This window comes from Mus musculus, chromosome 13, assembly GCF_000001635.26.
Source record: "Mus musculus strain C57BL/6J chromosome 13, GRCm38.p6 C57BL/6J".
Classification (NCBI taxonomy): domain Eukaryota; kingdom Metazoa; phylum Chordata; class Mammalia; order Rodentia; family Muridae; genus Mus; species Mus musculus.
This window is the reverse complement of record NC_000079.6, coordinates 45,794,771-45,817,171: the sequence shown is the minus strand read 5'-3', so window position 1 is coordinate 45,817,171 and position 22,401 is coordinate 45,794,771. Positions and strand designations below refer to the sequence as shown.

General features: G+C 44.4%; 1 protein-coding gene across 17 annotated transcripts in view; it reads left to right on the top strand.

Moving 5' to 3' along the window:
* Positions 1-22,401, top strand: part of Atxn1 (ataxin 1) — a 415,237-nt gene that overhangs the window by 147,820 nt on the left and 245,016 nt on the right. For all 17 annotated transcript variants that reach the window (NM_001199304.1, NM_009124.6, NM_001199305.1 and 14 more), the window contains one exon: positions 21,535-21,663. The gene's annotated coding sequence lies outside the window, so the exon portion shown is untranslated. The remainder of the gene's footprint in view (positions 1-21,534; positions 21,664-22,401) is intronic.

Below are 22,401 nucleotides of genomic sequence, written 5' to 3'. Positions count from 1 at the left end.
AGGCCATTAGAAGGTTTTGGGTACATGTTATTACATGGATAAATGTCCACATATTTGAGCTCTGGACTGCGATTATAAAACAGAAACAAACGAAAGCAATGGCAATGTGATAACTTATTCTGTCCAAACTTACTCTGCAGTTGGATTAGTTGGTAAAGTGCTTTGCACTGAGTTCCATTCTAGCACCCACATGAAAAAGCTATCTAGCTGCAGCCCCAGCTTTCCAGAGAGGCAGAGGCCTCTGGGTTAATGAGAAATCCGATCTCAAATAACAAGGGTGTGGGCTGGCTACAGCTCAGCAGGTAAATGTGCTTGCTGCCAAACTTGCCAGTCTGAGTTTGAGCTCCAGAACCCATGTGACAGAAGGAGAAGACCTGACTCCTGAAAGTTGACCTCTGACCTCTAGCCTTAGCACACAAGCAACCCACTCTCCCCTAAATAAGTAAAGGTTAAAAAAATTAAAAATAAATTACAATTGAAGAGGATACTAGACATTGACCTCTAACCTCCACATATATTCACATACTCGCCCCCTTAGACATGCACAGATATAAGCAGAACATGTGCTCCACGTGCACATGTATACCTTGCTGTAATTTGCTCTTTTTGATGTGATTTTGAGTGAACTTTGATGATTTTCTTATGTTTATAGGTTGTTTGTTTGTTTGTTTGTTTTTTCCGAGACAGGGTTTCTCTGTGTAGCCCTGGCTGACCTGGAACTCACTTTGTAGACCAGGCTGGCCTTGAACTCAGAAACCCGCCTGCCTCTGCCTCCCAAGTGCTGGGATTAAAGGTGTGCGCCACCACGCTCAGCTTATGTTTATAGTTTTATAATTACAGATGGGCATTTATCCAATCCCAGTGAACCAAAGGGGTTCTAGTGACACATCAGAAGCAGCAGCCTCTCCTGGACGACACAAACATTTTAAGTATTTACCTATCTAAAACACTGTGAGTAACATTCACAGAAAAAAATATCCATCAATGATCCCTCAAAAAATATGTAAGACTGTTGCAGGCTAACTATCGGTACAAAAACAAACAAATCTGCACCATTATCAGGAAATAGCATGCTTCCTAAAACACAGGTAGCCAGAGACATGAATAGCTAACTTACAGAAGACATCTAACAGAGAATGCTTATGGCTTCATACTCAGTGCTCATAGCTGATACTCAGAGGGAGCCTGGATGGACAGTCTAAGACATGAGGATGCCTTGTGCTTGTGCCCAATGCGGAGCCATTTCCCATATCATTTTTTTTACTAGTTTTCCCCAGTGGCTGACAGCTGAGTGTACCTGTGAGCTTTATATTCTCCGCTTCGGATCTGTGGTTGGTCATTTCATTTGTGATCTATGCTTTTCACAGTTCCTAACACCTGTTTGTCCTCCCATAGAACGATCTTTTGCCAAACTTTCTGAACGCTCTTTAGCCAATCCATTCCTCCTTGTGTAACCCCTTCGTGGAAGGCAAGTTTTCCCAGATGTTGAAGCATCTCTGCAAAACAAACTGGGAAGGGAAGTAAGTGGTCAATCACAGGGTGGCTTGGAAAAACCCATAGCCTTTCCATGGCTTTCATAGGAGCACCAGTCTTATTCTTATACAATGTTTCTTTTTAGAGCATTTGAATGGGTCTCATTGAGTCTTCCGTAGAGGTTTCTCAGTGTCATTGGCAACTTATATTTTCAGCTTATTATTGTTGGGCTGTAGGGAAGTAACTTTGAATCTGTGTGCAAGTTCATGTGTTTGCAGGAACACTTGAGTGCAGGCTGAAGGTCAGCTTTGGATGTTATTCTTTGATCGCTGTTGCATTTTGTTTGTTTGTTTGTTTGTTTGTTTGTTTGTTTTTAAAATAGGCTTTCTCCTTAGTCTCGAGCCTACCAAAGAGACTAGGCTAGCTGTGCAGGGAACCTTGGGGCCCAGCCTGTCTATGCTTTCTACCTCTGTGCTTACAAGCATGGATGCTGCTGATCAGAACTTATGTCATGGAGTTTGCAGGGCAGTCCCTTTACTGTGATGTCTCTAAGTTTCCTCCCTATTTCTCCCCCTATTCCCCCTCACTAGTAACCCAGCCTAGCTTGGAACTCATGCCCTTAGTATACATAGCACTTGGAGTACAGGTGTGTATCGCCATACCTGTTCCTAATGTGTTTTTATGTAGTAATTTTTCTGATCCTTAATTTTTATTTAACATCAAATACTTCTCTTTTTTTAGAAGAATCTGACATCTGTAGTTTAAGCTTTATTAACACAGCATCAAGCATAGGGCATTCTTTTTAAAAACACTTGCTGCGTTTGTCATAGTGGGATAGAGAGTGTGCATGGCGCTGTAGATATGCAGAGGTCAGGGCACAGCTTGTGGGAGTGGGTTTTCTCCCTCCCCCATATGAGTCCTGGATCCAACCCTGGCCATTAGGCTTGGTGGTAGGCGCCTTTACTTGCTAAGCCATCTTTCCAGCTCACATATTCTTACAACTAAAGGTTTTCTTTTATATTTGTGGGTTTTTTCCCCGTACTTTTTTTTTTTATATTTTTGGTTGTGAGCCTAGCCTTTAACGGCTGAGCCATCTCTCCAGCCCCCTGTTCTTCTTTTTAAATTTAATTTGGATCATACGCCTAGCCACTCGTCATGTTCCATTTTGTAAGGCCTACCTTTCGAAGGGTTTTCTATGTACATACTTATGTTTGTCATATTTTGTACACTTCGTATTCTTGTTTTAGTTTCTCGGTTCTTTCCTAATTTCTTGAGCTGATCTTTTAAATGTTCATAAATAATTTTTAAAAATACATAAGGTTGCCTCTTCTCTCTCTCTCTCTTTCTCTCTCTCTCTCTCCTCTCTCTCTCGCTTTGTCTCTGTCTCTGTCTCTCTCTCACACACACACATACACACACACACATCTCTCTCTCTCTCTCTCTCCTCTCTCTCGCTTTGTCTCTGTCTCTGTCTCTCTCTCTCACACACACACATACACACACACACACTGTTTTGGTTTTTCTCAGTCTGCAAATTGTAAACCTCATGAGACCTTACATGTGTTTTGAAGACTTTTTCAATATGCAAATTGATTGTAATAACATTTCTGATTGTTCATGGATTGTCTTCTGCTAGGTCACTCATATGGCATTGGGATGTCTTAAACTTCCCAGATGTCCCCACCCACAGCTTCTGGTAGCCTTGCATGAGTTCCCATGCAGACACTGAATCCTGCCGAGGTCAGGTTTCTGCTGACATGTGAGCCATGTCTATCATGCCACCTTGTCTAGAACCTCGTTAAAGTTTTATCTGACTACTTTCCCAGTTATTAAAAGCGTATGGCAGAGATCTTCCTTTCTCCAAATCTGGGCTTGCTTTCCTCAGCCTATGCCATGCATACCACCTTGGCAGGTCAGATAGTAACTTTTCTTTCTAAGACACCCTTTGTCTGTAAGAAGTTCACCCCTGTTAGACATTTTAGCTCTTTAATTCTGATTTTAAATGAACATTGTAGCTGTCACCTTCAAGTGCAAAGCATCCTGGTATCCTCCGTTTGCTCTAATCGTTCTTCCTTGAACTTTTATGTGTTTCTCAAAGATGCTATGGGTTCATTCTTAATTTACAACTCCATCTGGGAGTCTTTCGCTTCTTAAAAGAGAATTAATACTTAGCTTCTGTGTTGACAGATATGTATGGACACCCTGGTATTCTTTGTGCTTTTGTGGTTCCTTGATATTCACATCATTTTCGACGGTCGGTGTGTGTGTGTGTGTGTGTGTGTGTGTGTGTGTGTGTTGCAGACCTCAACCACTCCTTGTGTAGATGAGGTGCACATTTTTATTCCTCCTTCAACTTTCCCTTCCCCTATGATGATAATGGTAGATGCAGAACGTTCCCTATAAGAATTGCCTGGATCTTGAGCAGACTCAGTATAGGTAGACATGGCCGCTGTGAGGTCACAAAGGCAGTGACTGTGCCATGTCAAGAGGACAGCATTTCACAGCTCTTCTCCCCACTCCCATCTCTTACATTCTTTCTTCCCCTCTTCCACGATGGTCCCTGAGTCTTAGAGGGAGAGGCTGATCTACTGATGTCCCATCTACAGCTGAGCATGCACAGTTGCTTATTCTCAGCACTCTGAGCAAAATTAAGATAGTTAAAATTCTAGCATGCCTGGGGTTGGGACTCCTTTGGCCTCACTCTTAGCTGAGGAACTATCGGCAGTTGATGACTGTTAGGGTAGGGAGTCATTTTTCTTTGCATGGGTCACAACTGGTAGGTTTTTCTATTCTCCAGGAGTCATATTACCCTCATGGCTACCACAGACTCAGGGGTTTGTTTGACCTTTTTTGAAAAAGAGAGGGCTTGAATTTGGAAGATGTGTTAGGGGCATGAGGGAGACAAAGAAGTAGGGACTGGATATAATCAAGATACCTTATATGTCTATATACTTATATCTGCCTATGGAGAGAGATATATGTGTCTTTATATATGCCTATCATCTATCTATCTATATCTGAAATTATGAAAAACAATTTTGTAATGTTGAAAAATAAACATTGTTGAAATTTCCCTAGATAACCCAGATAACCTAGGTATTATTTTTGAATATTTTTCTTATGTGTATGGCTTCGTTGCATATAGAAATGTTTTAAAACTTTTCTCCTTTTCCTTACATTTATAAGTCAAATTTTGTTTGATTGGAGAAGTGTTTCACATCAATTTTTTTTGTGACATTCTTTGTCTTTTAGATCCTTTAGATCACCTGGGATTTGGATTTTTTTTTTTTTTTTTTTTTTTTTTTTTTTTAGCTTTCATACCTTAGTGGATATGTGGCTATTCTCTACACAGCTGTGTGTCCCCAGAGAAACACATTTCCCTCCTTTCCTCTGTTGCCTGGAGTATCCTTCTGGGCTTCCGTCTTGGTGGCCTGCTTAGCTGCATCCGTGGCCTTTCTCACCAAAGGCTTCTGGCATTCTTTCTCTCAGCTCAAAATTCACGTTTTCTCAGGAATTAAACATGTTGTTTTCCTGTTTATTGATTATCGTGCATACATATGCACAGATATCCATTTCCGTTATTTTTCCTTACATAGATTGAAGTCTTTGTTCATCTGTCTGCAATACTGGAATACAGTGCTCCTTCACTTCAGAAAAGTTTTCTTCAGTTATATCTTTAACGGCTGTTCTTTGGTATACATTTCCATGACGTCGTGCATCACAGATGCCTGTGTGCTGGCTTCCTCCTTTGTCTTCTCCTGTGTTAGAGCCTGCCTGATTCTCCCCCTGTGCATCTTAGAATCATTTTTCCAGTGTGTTTCTCACATTGCTGAGCTGATGTCCCCCATCATGCCCATTTCTTCCCTTCCCACTGGTCCCCATGTCATCAGGGACAGTCACACTCCTCACAACTGACCTTCGAACAAACTTTTTAACAAAAGGTTAACATGTGTGCTTCTAGTCTACTTTCTCTTTAATTTGGCTCATTCACATCCTTTGTCGGTCTTTGGTTTTTATATGTTTATTTAAGGCCCACCTTTTGAAGTTGTCTCATGCACATTTTTATATTACCCCTTATTTATCTTCCGGCTCCAATTCCGTAATCCAGTCAGTTGGCCTTCGTTTGCTTCCTCTGCCATTCATGTCCATGACTGAACTTCCTTCTCCAGTTTTGAGACCTTTTGTGAAATGGTTTCTTTTCTTAATTTCTTGGGACTTTTCTTCTGTCACCGGGCCCTTGCTTGTCCTCATGTTGCCTGTTCTGGGTGGGCCTATGACTGAGTGATGAGAGGGTTTCCTTGACATGAAATTCATTCTCCAATGATCTCCATGCCAGCAGACGACAATTAGGTTGTACTCAGTCTCAGCCTAGAGGCTTGGTTCTAAGACCAATAATACAAAAAGCCAACAGACAAGCAAGCCCAAGAGGAAGCTGGAGCACTGGACCATCTCTGCTCTTCTCTGTTGTGGGTGATTTCCCGTGGGTGACGGGTGAGATCGCCACACAAGGGAGAGCCTTCTGATTCTCAATTTCTTCTGGACCCAGGCTTCTCTGCTTGTTGCCTGCGTAGCTGTTAATGGATTCCTTTGACACACGGCCCTACCATCTAAAGAGACTTCCTTCATCGTACCTGGTAGTCCCAGTACACAGGCTTGATTCTGAAACTTGAGCCACTTAAATGCTGGTGACCCAGACTTCCTCTTGCTTCCCAGTCTGCGCCTCGCTCTAGACCCCTGCCCCTCCAGCCTACACTCTTCCACACTGCGATTACTCTGTTATTCTCCTTCCTGAGATAGAGAATCAAGTATCGTGTTTCTGGTCTTGTCTTCTGTGTGATTATTTCTCTGGGCTATGTAACAAAATAGCTTCAGGTTAAGAGGTCTGGGCCCTAGTCATATTCCTGGGGTTCTGAAGTATTCATAGAAGCTGCACTCGAAGCTCAGAGCTAGGCGTTCATAAAACACAACCAGAGAGGCTTTCAGATCCCCTGAACCATTGATGCAATCCTCTGGAATCATGAACTCCTGCAGAACATTTAGCATAGAAAGCAGTCTGTAGAAAGTAAGCCTGTGCCCAGATTGCCAGACACACAACTTTTATGCACGGAAGCCACACTTGTATCTCTGTAATGGTCCCCAGGAGTGCCGTGCCACCCGGCCCAATTAGGTGCGGGAAAACATACCAGCCAGCAGCAACCCACTCTGCCCGCAATAATGTTTACGATTCAAAGCGTGGCCTGAGCCACCCTTTGCACTTTTCCTCTTGGCCTTTACAGCTGGGTTCTGGTTGTTCAGCAGATAATTGCTTCAGCCCAGAAGCCTCAGCAAACCTCGAAGGCCCTTGTCTTACTGGGGATGGCAAGAATGCCAGCAGATTTTTTTTTTTTTAAAGGAGACAAAGAACAATAGCATCACATGTCTTTGAGTAAGAGTGAACAAAACAACTCTCTTCAGGTCCGAACACAATGCAGTCAAATGACAAAACAAGACGGAGGTCAAGTGCGGGCAGGCAGTGGGAGGGTCATAGGCTTAACGAACCCAGTCAAGGCATATTCAGTGTCTGGTGTTTTCTCTTCTCACTGGTCGAGGGGCAGTTGTTGTTAATAAAAGTGACTTAGAAGAAGAGATGCTGTAGAGAACGTGGTGTCCGTTGCGTGTTTGTGTAAGTGGGGGAGGGGTGCCGCTGTTTAGAAAGTCAGGATGGGTCTGGAGCAGAGACAGGGCTGCCAGGGTTGTGCAGAGCAGCCCTCGTGGGGCAGACGCTCCCTAGCCAGGAGGAGTGAGGCACTGCAATCCCTGCCCGTAGGAAGTGGAAGGAGGAGGATCGGACGTGGAGTTCTTCTTCAGATATATAGCAAGACTGAGACCAGTCTAGATTATAGGAGACTCTGTCTCAGCGAACCAAAATAGAAAGCAGAATTTGAACTAAGAAGGACTGGGGTAGGTGACAGATGTAGATGTCAATAATATTGCCATCGTCCGTCCGTTGAAGGGCTGTTATCTACACACCAGGAGGCTGGGAGCCTCCGGCCAGTGCACATGATCCAGAAATAGGCAGTGTGAGCTGCATGCCTGGGACTAGCCAGGTGAGCTACTGTTTAGTAGCTGGATGTGACAGATGAGGGGAAAAGTCATTACAGATGAAGGCCATGGTTTGTACAAACAAGAGTACTCTTGTTTGAAGGTCTCCTTGTTCCCGACTGGTACATTACTGTACTTCAAGAGTTGGCTTCTGGCAGGTGAACACGGTTGCTGGGGTAGGAGGGCACAGTGATAGGTGTTTGAGATGCTGGATGCAAAATGGCGAGGCTCCTCTGACTGCTGTTAGACTTTGCTGGCATTGCTTTGATATTTGATCTTTGGTGCAGGATTCAACCCTGGGTCTTTCATATGCATTGAGTGGCCCCCCCTAGCCTTTGAAGGGGGTCTAGGGAATAGCTTGTATCAGGTCCCCATTGCCACCTCCCCATGCTCAGACCTGGGCAGGGGACCTTATGAGAACCCCCCCTTTACAAGTTTCTAGCCTAAGAGATCAAGTTTCATGTGCCATCCATCCCACCGTACCTCCGCTCTTCCAGGTGGGACTGTCCTCTTGGTGCCAACCTGGAAAATCTTGAGAGAGGTAGGGGGTTTGTAGAACTGGGTTCTCTGTCCTCCATGCCACCTCCTGCTGTGATCCAGAGATACTCTCTGGGGGGGGCAAGGTCCTTATAAATCCTTTTCTAAAGACTTAGGATGTATTTATCTTGTGTGGAAGCAGGCAAGCATGTGCGATGGGGCATGGGGAGAGGGGAAGAACTTGTGGAAACTGGTTCTCTCCTACTATGTGGGTTCCAAGTGATCAAGGTGTTCATTGGGGTGAATGGTAACCACCGTTGCCTGCTGAGCCATCTTTCCAGGCCTGCCTTCACTGAATCTCGCCTCTAGGTCCCCACATCCCCTTTCCCCACCAAGCTACCTCTTTATTCTACTTAATACTCTGGTTACTCTAACTCGTTCTACCTCCTGACTGGTTGCTCATATCCTCACCTATACCTTTAATTCCCACCCCCAATCCTCCATGCCCCCCACCTATCTAAACTTTAGCCATAGCACATATATTTGATGTTTTAGAGGGGTGAAGCCTTTTTTTGAGGTAGGGTCTCACTCTAGCCCAGGCTGACTTGAATCTCACTATGCAGTCCAGGCTGACCCGAAACTCAAATTGATCTTCTTCCTACTTGGGCTTGCAGAGTGTCTGGATCACTGATGTGAGCCACCATTCCTGGCTCATTTATACTTGGTTTTGAAAATTGGACCTTTGAATGAAGCCTGGGTCAGCTGTAGGTTTTTGCAAACTACCCTTCTTATGGTGGGGACTGAGGGAGCTGTGTGTTTCTCTCCCTCCTTGGTTACCTGCTTGCTTCAACACCTGTCTTCCCTTACTTACCTGGCAGGCAGGGGGCAGGGATGCCATCCATGATCAAGGGATTATGTTTTCTACCACTCTCGGGCAGTCAGTGTTAATTAAGGCTTTGTATACTCTACCTAGGGAATCGTTAGCAGTTCTGACTTGAAAATTTGTAGCTGGCTCAAACTGTGTTCTGGGATGAATGGATGGCACTATATCTGTACTGTTGAACTATCTATCCTTAGGCAATGGATTGCAAGGAGAAGAGAGAGGAGAAAGACAGAATTAGGGTTTTAGGTAGGATTTAGCAGGAGAACAATACTCAGAGCTGCCTGTAGGGGGCGCATGGCTACGGGGTGGACCCCAGCTCGCAGGCATTCCAGAACTGCTATAATAGGGTTGTCCCTCTTGAACTAGATTTGATTCTGGGGGTGGGAGGGGGGTGCAGAGCCTTAGCAGAAGTGGTCAGTCTATTCCCTCGGCTGCTGTGATTCCCTGCACTCGGGCTCTTCCGCGTCCCGAGAGTGGTCCTTAAGATGATGTGGCCGGCCAGGATGTATCATTATCTCCTAACGGGTACACTGACGACACCGCACCACATCCTCGCCTCTTCTAATTTGTAAGTGAGTAACGCACGCTCAGGCGCTGTCTGGAACATGAACCTGGTTGGTGATTTCAAAGCATCTCCGTCCAGAAGGCAGGCTTTAACACGCACTGAAACAGGCCTTTTGAAAGTAGGAACTGTTTACCCATTCAGAACATCCACTGCTGCCTGATGCCAGAAAGGAAAGGAAAGCTTTTGATGCGTTGCTTTAAAAATTAAAGGGTTTAAAAGTAGCTTTTTTTTTTTTCTTTTTAAGGAGGCAAACAATGAGTGAAGTGTATTCCTAAGAAGACAATAGGGTGATTCAAGACTGTTAATGGCTTGGGAGGACCCTCGCGGTGGAGAGGAATTAGGAAAGGGAGACCTCAGGGGCTTTAGGGGGCCCCGTTGGGGAAAGGGAGACGTTCTCCAAGGTAAACTTCACTTTCCCCTTTAGTCTGCATAAAATAGAGGGTGCCCATCCATCCACTGGGGCCAAAATAGACCTGTGGGAGGTGCGTTGCACTTTGCCTTACGCTGAGCACACGGAAGGCATTTCTCTGTGGGGGTAACAGGGCCTTAATTCCCTTGGCATGGATTGGGGAAAGCTGTAAGATGTCCGAGATCCCTGAAATGCATGAGGACCTGCTACTCGGCGAGTAGATTCCACTTGCAAACAAAATAAAACAAACAAACAAACAAACAAAAACAAATCAAAAAGCTTTTTTTTTTTTTTTTTTTTTTTTAACTAGCATTGCCTGTGAGTTGCAAACAGGTGGGCGTTAAGTAACTGGCCAGTTCTCTGGTTGCGTCCTGGTCTAAGGTCGGAATGAGGGTAAAAGGATGGTTTTCATCAATGTTATTGGAAGAATAGGAATAAGCCAGAAGCCTCAGGGAGTCTTGCCCTACCCCCTGTCCTGTGTCCTAAAGGCACATGTCTCTCTTACTGTGGTATCAGAAAGATTCGGCGTGAGTCTTTTGCTCTCTGTTCCCCCTAGGGGTGATATATTAACATTCCGTTTAGTATCAAGGTGGAAGGATTTTACCCCTTTTGTGATCTCAGCAACTCCCCTCACTTTGTCTGATGTTCTGAATCTTATCTCGTCTGCCCTGAAATTTTCAGCTTTCCAGATTGTATGGAGACATCACAGAAAGGCAAATACAGGGGCCGATAGATCCATCCCCAAGATGAGTCATTTTATAAGCAGCAAAAGGTATGCTGTGGTCTCCGGGCCTCACTCACTTCAGCCCTCCGCAGGACGGCTGCCATGTCACTCTGATTGGCATGTGCATTCAGGCTGGATAGAAGCTGTTTCTTGAGTCGTAGCTTAGAGGTGATTAAGCTTGTGAAGTGCTTCGAGGCCATTACTCTCATTCATTTACTCCAGACAAACATTTGTTGTTGAATGAATAGTGACTTTGATTTTAAAAAACACCACCCAAGCATAAAACACTGGCGGCTTGCAGATAGCAATTTTTTGATTTGCTCTCCTAAAGGAACTTCATTAGCAAACTCTCATGAATCTTGAACCTCCAGGAGAATAATCCCTGCCTTTGTTGGGAGTTTTAAATTTAGAATAATCAGACAATAGTGAGACATTCTGTTCAAAGCCTTCCTTCTAGGCTACCCATTTATTATACCCACTCTTAAGAGGAGATGGATTTGATTAGTGAGGAACATTCACCCGGGGATTTTTTTTTTTTTTTTTTTTTTTTTGCATAGCTAATACCAGGGAGACATTTTCTAAAAGTTGTGTCTGCTGCCTAATATTATTAGACGGGCAACTTTTAATTATCTGTGTTAATGTAATCAGCGGTGTGGATACTCTAGAATCACTTCCTTTGACGTTGGGGGATTACTGTAAGATGCCTTTTGTTTTTTTGTGTGGTTTTGCTTAGATATGAAAATGGCACTGCATTCTTTGTGGCTGCCATTGACCCAGGCAGAATGGAGACCAGATAGGAAGGGTCAGCTGGCTTCCTAAGATGTGTTGCCGATAGCACACGGCATGTGTCGTTCAGGGCTATGAAAGGAGGTTCAAGTATGTCGTTAGTATTTGTGCACATGCCTCTGTGTGTGTGTGTGTGTGTGTGTGCATATGTGTGGAGGCCAAAGTTCAACTTCAAGAAGCATCCCTCAGGACACCCTCCACTTTACTTTTTGAGGCAATGTCTCTATGTGGCTTGGAAACCTGCCACCAGTCTATGCTGGTTAACCTTCAAGGTGCCCCAGTGTTAGGGTTAATAAGAGCACCATCCCAGCTGGCTCTAAAGGCATGTTTTAAGCTTGGGCTCTGGAGATGGAACTCAGAACCTCATGCTTGCAAGGCAAGTATTTTACAAACTGGGCTACCTTTCCAGTCCTATTGACCTCGGTTATTGGTAGAAAATAACCATGATTCATTTACTACAGTTTCATAAGGAAAAAAAAATCATACCATTACATTCAAGATGTCCAGGTATGGCGTGATATTCATCTTGAAAGTTGTTTTGCTTTTGAGACAGGGTCTTAATACACATCTTCTAGTGCCCTTTAAACTCTTAGTGATCCCCCTGCCTCAGGAGGAGGGGATTACAGACATGTTATTATCCTGCTCTGCTAAAGTTTCCTAAAAGTGAATAGATTTATTTACTACTCCAGTGACATTTAGCAATGAACACTGTCATTTTAGTGATTTCCCCAAAGTGTGCCCCCCTGTGAAATGTCACTGAGAAAGAGAAGAGTCCATATCTGGACATGCTAATACTTAGAAATAATACCATCTTTCAGTGTGACAGCTGTTTTGTTTATTATTAAAAGACATCAGCTGTCCTTTACCAATTAAGCTTGTGTGTTTGTGTGGGGTGTGTGTGTGTGTGTGTGTGTGTGTGTGTGTGTGTGTGTGTGTGTAGGCCAAAGATGCACCTCAGGTGTTGGTCCTCAGAGTCTGTATGACTTGTGTTTTGAGATGGAGTCTCTCATTGGTCCCTGGGCCCGGCTGAAGCTCAGGACTTTCTCTGCTACCCCAGCATATGTGTCAGCATGTCCAGTTTCTTATGTTCGTGCTGGAGATCAAAGTGGTGTTCTTGTTGTTGGTAGCCTAGCAAACAGGCTACCAACTGAGCTAGCCCTTTAGACCCACGGTTCGTTTCTAACATAAGAAATGGCCATGGGGAGCTTCACATAGAAGCCTTCAGAGTGCTGGGTCTCCTCGATGTCAAAACATATTTCTTTCTATATCAACTAACCGTGAGGCCTTTCATGTCTGCCTTGATCCATCCTCTCTGTGCAGCCTCCTGCTGAGTGATTGGTGAGACTGACAGCTTAGCACCTTATAGACAATGATGACTGGCCGTTGAAAGCTAGAGAAGTGTGGGGTGCTAATGCGTTACGTATCCTTGGCTTTGAGATTGGGTAGAATGGGGACAGTCTTGTTAGGTGAGTGGACACGTAGGAACCTTTGGCCTTGCCTGATCCCCTCCGCTGCAGCTGTCCCTGTGCATGGCTCTGCCATGGCTGTGCCGACACACCAACACCTCCTCTTCCTCGTCTCCACAGCAATGGAGAGAGAGAAGGAGGTGTGGCTCCAGAGTAGAGGCCAGTTTCTCTGCTGGACAACCTTGCAGCTAAATGGCAAGTAGAGGTCCTCCCACCTGGTTTGTGAGCAGATACTATCACAGGGCTCCATTTTGCTGGCCTTTCAGGTAACCATAGGCTTTGTTTTCAGATCTGCTCTGAGTAGCCAGTTGAGAGCAGAGACACCACCATGCATGGTTTTATTCTGTTTTCTTATTTTATTTTGAGGCAGGATCCCTAGGCCAGGCTACATAGCCAAAAGGTAACCTTGAGCTTGCCCGGTGCTGGGATTCTTGCTGTGTGCCCCCTTGCAGAGTTTATATCTATGATCCTGGGGATGGAACTCGGGCTGTCTTGCACGCTAGAGAAGTACTCTGGACCATGGACTTCTATTTATATAACTGAGCCCAGCTCAATGCTAACCTTCTCCTCGGGCATCAATGTCTCATTTAATGACTAATGAACCCGAGAAGCAAGGCAGTGAGCAGTTATCTCTGCTAAAGGAATGCATGTATTTATTTTGAATATCCGAGTGTTTCGTTCTGAGAAACCGGAGAGGAGATACTGAGAGAGAGAGAGAGAGAGAGAGAGAGAGAGAGAGAGAGAGATCAAGGGAGGTCGGAGAAAAGGAGGAGAAGCTAAGGGAGAGGAGAGGAAGGAGAACAAGACAAAAGGAAGTGACAGCATCTAACTATGGAGGTCCAGGTAGCCTGAGTCATCGGAAGGTCGTCTTGTAGCTATGCCACAGTGATTACCAGTCCCTACAACCTGTGCTGAGCGAGCTCCATGGCATGTTTTACCAAGTTCAGCCATTCCATACTCGGCTCTTGGCTGCTCAATTCTACATCTAGCACAGCTCAGAACCTAGCGGCGTCTCTTTGCTGTCCTGGCCCAGAGGCGTGCACCTCCCCACTTAGTCAAACACGATGCTGTGTTGGGAGCCCACGTAGTTCCCATAGGGCCTTCTTTCCCACCATGGATTTCACAACACTACTGATAGCATTCAGGGATATGCTTTCTCTTGTGTTGGAAACAGCTCTGTGCAGCTTGTTGGAGACCTGCAGTGGTCTCAGAGGTGGGAAGCGTTCTTTGAGCATGTGAGGTAATATTTTCCTGGATGGGCACGGCTGCCACAACAGTGTCAAGGAAAATGGGTGGCCTGTACGTGTGTGTATCTTCTGTTACAAAGCCTAAACAAATTGTCTTCTTTCCACTTAGAGATGCTTATAAACCCCAGTTTGCTTCCTTTGCCTCTGGCAGAGAACAGAAGCTCTGCATCTGTCAGACTGCTGTCCCAGAATGGCCGCGTTCTTCTGCTGTGGGCAAGGCTAACAGGATAGGAAGTGGGATGTCATAAGAGCATCTAGTCTGCCACGCCCGCCCCTCATAGATGAATGAAGGCAAGGATGGCCAATCAAGGAGCACAGGCAGTTTGATGTCACTGAGACCTGGCACATTGGCCCAGCTTGTCCCAACAGCTCCCTTGCAAGAAGAGTTCATAACAAATGCTTAGCTATTTGGTGAGCAGGCCCGGCCTGTGGCAGGCAGGGCCCTTGATGAAGAATTTTTAGGCTTGTATTGTCTTTGTAAAGAGATCCCTGTTACAAAGGCGGCTAGTGGGTTTGATACAGTCTCCAAAAGGTAATTGGGTGGGAAGTGGGTTCTGACCTCATTTTCCATGAGTTCAGATAGGAAGGGAGGAAGCTAATTAGCTACTCATTAAGCACTTCAGCAAGCACCCATAGCTCTCCCCCTCCCCAAACAGTCCTGTCACCGGATAATAAGCCAACATCCTTATATATCATACTGGACAACAAAGTCATTTGTCAATGGAATTTTGTACTTGTGGAATATAGGTGTATTTAACCAGGATCTTTATACAACCCAGTCTCAAGCCTCCTTTACAGTATGGTGACTTTAATGTTCTTGCTAGCTTGTGACTCGAAAACATAGACCCCTTCTTCCGCCATATGTACTAATACCAGACAGTAATACCAGACAGTAAATACCATTGTAAGGTGGCTTTTGCTTCTTTTAAGACAGGGTCTCATGTATCCCAGGCTGGTCTCTAACTTACCATGTAGTAATGGATGAGTTTGATCTTTTCATGCCCCTGCCTCCACTTCCCTGGCACTGGGAATCCAGGTGTATGCACCACCACGGCTGTTACATGTGATGCTGGAGATTAAGCCCAGAGCTTCGTATAAGCTAGGAAAACACTCTGCCAAATGTGTTACTTCTGCCCCAGGGTGGCTTTTAAAAAATCACAGTTTTCAATAGAAAATAGACAAGGCAATTAAAGCTTCCCTCGCCAGGAAGGAAGAGCTCGCCAGGTAATGCCTGCCTGGGCTCCAGTTTACTAACCTATGAAGTGCAAACAGAATAAAGGCTTGTGGTCCAGCAAGATGGCTCAGCAGACGAAGCTGTCTTTAACCCAAGCATGGCTTCCTACATTAGATTCCAGCCACCCATGTAGGGGACGGAGAGAACCAACTGCTGCAAATAGTCCTCCGCACTCTATACATAGGCACACGGAGATAAGCAAGTGAACAAGTGAATGAACGCATACGTAAATAAATACATTTTAAACAACCACAAAAATGAGATCTCCCTTGATGTAACACAATGTGAGGGTCTACACAGAGCTGATGTCACTGGTAACTACCAAGAAACGCCAAGCAAGCAACGTAAAAGCATTTCATACCATAACTTGCTTTTCTTAGTTTCTCTCAACACCCAGTTTCCCAGAAATATCCCCTGTTCCTGCAGAATTATTAATTAGCCGTTTCTCCCCTGACCATGATACTATGATTCAGGCATTCCTATGACAGATTAGCGCTCCAGGCAAAAGAAGACCAGGGTGGAGAGGGGGACTCAGAATCACAAGGAAGACCCACTTAAGAGTTCTGGCAGTGACCTAAAGCTTTACTACAGAGCAATTGTGATAAAAACTGCATGGTACTGGTATAGAGAAAGACAAGTAGACCAATGGAATAGAATTGAAGACCCAGAAATGAACCCACACACCTATGGTCACTTGATCTTCGACAAGGGAGCTAAAACCATCCAGTGGAAGAAAGACAGCATTTTCAACAATTGGTGCTGGCACAACTGGTTGTTATCATGTAGAAGAATGCGAATCGATCCATACTTATCTCCTTGTACTAAGGTCAAATCTAAGTGGATCAAGGAACTTCACAAAAAACCAGAGACACTGAAACTTATAGAGGAGAAAGTGGGGAAAAGCCTTGAAGATATGGGCACAGGGGAAAATTTCCTGAACAGAACAGATCTTACAGCAATGGCTTGTGCTGTAAGATCGAGAATTGACAAATGGGACCTAATGAAACTCCAAAGTTTCTGCAAGGCAAAAGACACCGTCAATAAGACAAAAAGACCACCAACAGATTGGGAAAGGATCTTTACCTATCCTAAATCAGATAGGGGACTAATATCCAACATATATAAAGAACTCAAGAAGGTGGACTTCAGAAAATCAAATAACCCCATTAAAAAATGGGGCTCAGAACTGAACAAAGAATTCTCACCTGAGGAATACCGAATGGCAGAGAAGCACCTGAAAAAATGTTCAACATCCTTAATCATCAGGGAAATGCAAATCAAAACAACCCTGAGATTCCACCTCACACCAGTCAGAATGGCTAAGATCAAAAATTCAGGTGACAGCAGATGCTGGCGTGGATGTGGAGAAAGAGGAACACTCCTCCATTGTTGGTGGGATTGCAGGCTTGTACAACCACTCTGGAAATCAGTCTGGCGGTTCCTCAGAAAATTGGACATAGTACTACCGGAGGATCCAGCAATACCTCTCCTGGGCATATATCCAGAAGATGCCCCAACTGGTAAGAAGGACACATGTTCCACTATGTTCATAGCAGCCTTATTTATAATAGCCAGAAGCTGGAAAGAACCCAGATGCCCCTCAACAGAGGAATGGATACAGAAAATGTGGTACATCTACACAATGGAGTACTACTCAGCTATTAAAAAGAATGAATTTATGAAATTCCTAGGCAAATGGATGGACCTGGAGGGCATCATCCTGAGTGAGGTAACACATTCACAAAGGAACTCACACAATATGTACTCACTGATAAGTGGATATTAGCCCAAAACCTAGGATACCCAAGATATAAGATACAATTTCCTAAACACATGAAACTCAAGAAAAATGAAGACTGAAGTGTGGACACTATGCCCCTCCTTAGAAGTGGGAACAAAACACCCTTGGAAGGAGTTACAGCGACAAAGTTTGGAGCTGAGATGAAAGGATGGTCCATGTAGAGACTGCCATATCCAGGGATCCACCCCATAATCAGCATCCAAACGCTGACACCATTGCATACACTAGCAAGATTTTATCGAAAGGACCCAGATGTAGCTGTCTCTTGTGAGACTATGCCGGGGCCTAGCAAACACAGAAGTGGATGCTCACAGTCAGCTATTGGATGGATCACAGGGCTCCCAATGGAGGAGCTAGAGAAAGTACCCAAGGAGCTAAAGGGATCTGCAACCCTATAGGTGGATCAACATTATGAACTAACCAGTACCCCGGAGCTCTTGACTCTAGCTGCATATGTATCAAAAGATGGCCTAGTCGGCTATCACTGGAAAGAGAGGCCCGTTGGACTTGCAAACTTTATATGCCCCAGTACAGGGGAACGCCAGGGCCAAAAGGGGGGAGTGGGTGGGTAGGGGAAGGGGGGTGGTTGGGTATGGGGGACTTTTGGGATAGCATTGGAAATGTAAATGAGCTAAATACCTAATAAAAAATGGAAAAGGAAAAAAAAAAGAATACATGCGAAAACAAAACAAAAAAAGAGTTCTGGCAGTATAAACAAAGGGAGGGACGGTGAGACGATTTATGTTGATTAGTGCGGATGGTGACCAGTGAATCTCGTCTGGCTAAACCTTTATCTCCTATCTCAGACTTGGACCCAGCCAAGTCCACCAGTACCTGGAAGAGCCCTGTAAAAATAGCCCACTTGGGGATTGCTCTTTGAATCAAGCATCAAAGGCTTAGGAACCCCTTCTAACCTTGGTCTTATGCAGAGGGAAGACTTTTTTTTTTCCCATGAAGCCTATGCCCAGCCAAACATACTTTACAAGGTCTTTAATTTAGCATTTCTAAAATAAAACCCAAAGTGTTTTTCTCATCTAATCTGGATCACTGTTTAGCTTCTCTCTAATAATGAAAACATAAAGAAATGCCTCAATTTTTCATCATTTCATTTTTATTACTATAGAATATTCATACACACACACACACACACACAGTGGGCAGTGTTGGCCCTAGAACTTCACGTGTCTTACAACATTCCTTTCTTTATTTTGTTATGTATTTCTATGTCTTGGTTTAGTTTGGTGGTTATTGAGGTAGCATATAACCCAGGCTGTCTTGGAACCTATGTTGTGACTTAAAATGTCCTTAAACCTCTGATCTCTCTGCCCCTGCCTTTTCTGCGTTGGGATTCCACACCCAAACCCCCCATTAGGATAGCCTTTGGCATCACCTTAAGAACTGAATGACAGAAACAGAATCTTCACTTTCGCCTCCGATCCAAATCATCAGCTAAGGTCACTTTTCAAGGTGGTAAAATAAACCTCTCCTGGCAAGTAACCCACTCACCAGAGGTGAATGACATGGAAACTCACTACTGTGAAAAAAAAAAAAAAAAGACACCGTGGATGCTCAAAACTTCCCCTTAGCAAACAAACCCACCAGCTGCAGATGGGGCCCATCTTCTTGATTCTGAAATGACCGGTCAGTTTGAAAACAAAAGTGACTTACTGCCAGGAGGAATGAAAATTGATATATTCATTTTGGGAACTACTCTGATGCTATTGTGGAATAGTGTGTGTTCACATAGTCCCAGGCTGAACCCCAGGGACATGTGTGCTTGTGTGTATCACTTGCAGTAGACATAGTGTGTTTCTAACAGGGGGAAAAAATGGAAGCTGAAAAAAAATGTGGAAGTCCATCAATAGAAGATATATATATATATGCATACACACACATGCACACACACATATATTTTCACACTGAGAAACTGTTAAAAGAAAAACTGACATGAGTTAAATTTAACAAAGTTTACTTAAGCGAGGAAAAAAGGTTCTAGAACCGGGCAGCATTCCAGAACAAAGACGGGTTGGAAGGCTCCGCCCTACCACATTTACAGGTTATATTAATAGCCCCAGAAAAGGAAGTGACAAGCAGACAGGAGGTGATTGGCTATAGTTGCCGTTGGCCTTCTGTAGACATGGTCTGATCAGATGGCAGTCTGTGATTGGCTAAATCTCGACTCTTGTGATTGGCTGAGCCTTGGATGCTTGGTTGTGTGCCTATACTCTACTCTTAGAATAGATTATAACTTGTTTATATATCAAGTTAGAGATACAGTTGTACCATGTGCAAAGGCTGTGTTGGGCCAGATTTTGCCACCCTAGTGCAAAGCCAAGTTGAAGCCAAACGGATTCTGTTTAGCAACACAATGGAATCATATAGAGGAAAAGTGAGCAAACTCGAGTTACTCTAAAACGCAACTCGGGTAAATCTCAACAAAAACATGGTGGGGGGGTCTAGATACAAGAGTCTGCGTATAGCATGATAGAATTACTTACTGGATCTTAGGAGCTGAGGGTGTATCCCTCAGTTGGTAGGATTCTTGCCTAGCCTTCCTGAAGCCCTCTATTCAGATAGACTGGAACACGTCAGCCATCTCAGCATGCAGGGTGTAGAACCTGGAGAATGACTTAAGCATAGGGACATTTAGGCAGTAAGTTAGGGATCAGCCTGGGCTACATGAGAACCTGTTGTTATTAAAAAAACAAAACAAAACCACAAAACCTAAAATCATATAAATCACAATAAATGGGAAGAGCCCATTAGCAGGGTGGTAGGCAAGGTCCCTGTCAGCCATTTGTGCTGAACTTCAAAGGTGATATATTTGCTACAGACATTCTTTGACAGGCTTCAAATTTTGTACAGGACAAATAGTTTTAAAGTTCTAGCTTAAGTCAGAGTCTTCCCTGGGCATTTTTCTGTCTATTGCGTTTAGCGGTCCCTTGTGTGTATGTGTGTGTGAATATATGTATGTGCATGTGTGTACATGTATGCATGAGCCTGTGGAGGGAAGAGGTCCAACTCCGGATGCTGTCTTTTGGGAGTTATCAGCCTTGCTCTCTGAGAAAGGGTCTGTGGTTAGCTGAGCACTGGCCGAGGGATCTGCTGTCCTCTGCCTCCCCTGCACTGAGATGAATACCATGCATCATGCCTGACTTTTTTTTTTAAAGTAGTTTCTGAGGGTGGAACTTAAGTCTTCCTGTAATTTCCCAGCAAGCACTTTACCAACTGAGCAGTCTTCCTGGCCCTCATCATTTTCTCTTCATAGGCAGCATCTGGAGATCACACAGGAACAGTGAGAAGCTTTGACCCCACAGGGAAGCCCCCAGGTTCATTGCTGGGAAAGAGGTCACAGGGAGAGGCTGACACCAGGACCTCCATAGAGTGGGCTGCGTAGGACAGCCACGCTGTCTTTATTCCTGCTTAAAGCCTAGGAAATCTTGCAGTGTGGATGAAAGAGAATCCACTAGAGCAGGCTCTGTGACCTCTCAGAAAAATGTGTATTTATTGTCCCAACAGTGACTAATGCTTCCGAGGTGGGTCATTTGCCAAAGATGTTATTATGAAAAGCGTTTTCCTTGGCAGTCCACTGTTCCTATTTTTTTTTTCTTTTTTGCAACATGAAGCCTTCAGAGCCGGTGAGGTGGGAGTTGACATGGACACAGTAATGTCAGAGGTACACAGGCAGGCGGATTGTCACAGCCTCAACACTTTAGTCTTAGACAAATTCAAGGTGGGTGAGAACTCAGGGTGTGGGAGAATGAGGGCTACAATCAAACTGGAGATGGAGGCCAGGGCCGGAAGTGCTGCCTGCCTGAAATGCAGACCAGCATCTGAAGGAAGGGTCAGCAGCAGGTTAGTTTTCCATACTCACCTGAACTACCAGGTCACAGCAATCTATAGTTCTGGTCTCGGGGCATCCAGCGCCCTCTTCTGACTTCTGCAGGCACTGCATACACATATAAGGCACATACATACATGCAGGCAAACCCTCATGCATAAAATAAAAATAAATAAACCTTTAAAAAGAGAAGAATTTTAACCCAAAAGTTCCAGTTTGGCATGTTCCTGGTAGCTTCTGAGAGTGAGCTAACAACCTTGTATTTGATTTCCTGAAATATCAGAATCAAGGCAGGAGAGGGGGACTTATCTATTAATTCAATTCAATTAATTTATTTAAAAATTATAATGTGTGTGCATGTATGTGTGTGGTGTGTGCATGTATGTGCATGTTTGTACAGCTGTGGGCAGACATGTGTGAGTGCATGCATGTGTGTGTGTGTGCATACATGTTTGTTGGGGGGGTGTTTATCTTTTTGGTGACTTCAAATTATGTTAATTAGGGCCACAAGCCTGACTAACCACCAGTCTTGGTTATATATTCACAGGTTCAGGCCTCTTACACTGAATTTCTCTACTGCCACCCTTTCTACTCAAGCAACATCTTCAGGAAAAGATCTCCCGGGAAGGAAGTGGCTGCTTGTGGCTTTGCACTGTGATGAAGGCAAATGGTACAGGTGAGTAGATCCAAAGCCTGAACCATCTGGAAATCCTAAGACAGCAGTGGGCGCACATCAGTAGCTCTTCACGAAGACGCACATGCATGTGCATGCTCATACCTGAACACGCATGCACACTCACACATATACACACATGTATACAAACACAGGTACACACATACAGGAACAGTATATATCTATATATCTAAATATTATCCCTCTACTTATTTTTATGGAGTCTTTTAATGTAAGGGAACTATTACTTTTATGCACACATACACACATACACTCATGCACACAAACATGCGGTGTGCATGCTTGTGTGTAGGCATGCTCACATGTATGTGAGTTTACATGTTTCTGTGCATGTGGAGCCCAGAGCTTGACATTGGAAGTGTCCTTCAATCACCTTCACCTGGTACACTGAGAGAGCATCTCTCAACTGCACCCAGAGCTAATAGGACTGGTGTAGTCAGGCAGCTTGCTCAGGGGAACCTCTGTGTCTGCCTTCAGTTGGAATTACAAGTGGGTTACCTTACCTGTCTGCTTTCTATGTGGGTTCAGGGATCTGAACTCTGCTCCTTTAATCCATGCACAAAAAGTGGTTTACCCACCGGGCCATCTAGCTGCTCTGTTGAGTCCCTTTTCCTTTTCTTTCTTTTTTTAGTAGAGATTTTTGTTTTGTTTTTTTTTTTTTTTACTTACTTTGAGGTGACTGGTAAGTTGTGTGACAAGAGCATGTTACGTAAAGAATAA